Consider the following 681-nt stretch of genomic DNA (forward strand, 5'->3'; position numbering starts at 1 on the left):
ATTATTATTCCCATTTTATACCCCAGGAAAGGAGGCTCCAGAGGTTAAGGAATGAGACCAAGGTCATACGGTAGGAAGTGGCAAGGCCAGGGTGCCAGCCCCTCCACCAGACTCCAAACCCAGGTTGCCGGGTCCCTCAGGGAAAGTGTACCTTAGGATGAGCATCCAGTCTTAGGGCTGACGGCCTAGGCATTGCAGGCTTTGGAAAACGGAGTGCACGCGCAGTGGGACAGGCCCGACGCTCACCTCTGTGAGCGTTTACTGAGTGCCTGCTTTGAGCCTGGTGGTTTGGAGGACACCAGGATGCCAGTGTCCATGGGACAGTCCTTGTTCTGAAGGATGTCAGGTCTGCTAGGAGAAGACAGGTGCCAGGCAGTTACAGGTGACTGGCTGTCACAGGAGTGGGTACAGGATGTCCTGGCACTCCTGGGAGGGAGACCACCCCTCCTTGGTCTGCCAGCATTGGACTTACTGGGGCTTCCTGGAGCAAGTCTTGTCTGAGCAACAAAGCGAGCTCATCACATACACATCTGGTACAGGGTTGGGAAGGGTGGGACATGCCTTGCGTGGGGGCTGTTCGCTTGCACAGGGCCCCTCCTAAATTGCTGCGGCACTGCCCTGGGCGGCCATCTCTGTCTCAGAGCCGCCTCTGTCATGCTGTGGGTCTCGGGGCCACGCTGG

The sequence above is a fragment of the Bison bison genome, unplaced genomic scaffold (genome assembly GCF_000754665.1).
Source record: "Bison bison bison isolate TAMUID 2011002044 unplaced genomic scaffold, Bison_UMD1.0 scf7180017863195, whole genome shotgun sequence".
Taxonomy (NCBI): Eukaryota; Metazoa; Chordata; class Mammalia; order Artiodactyla; family Bovidae; genus Bison; species Bison bison.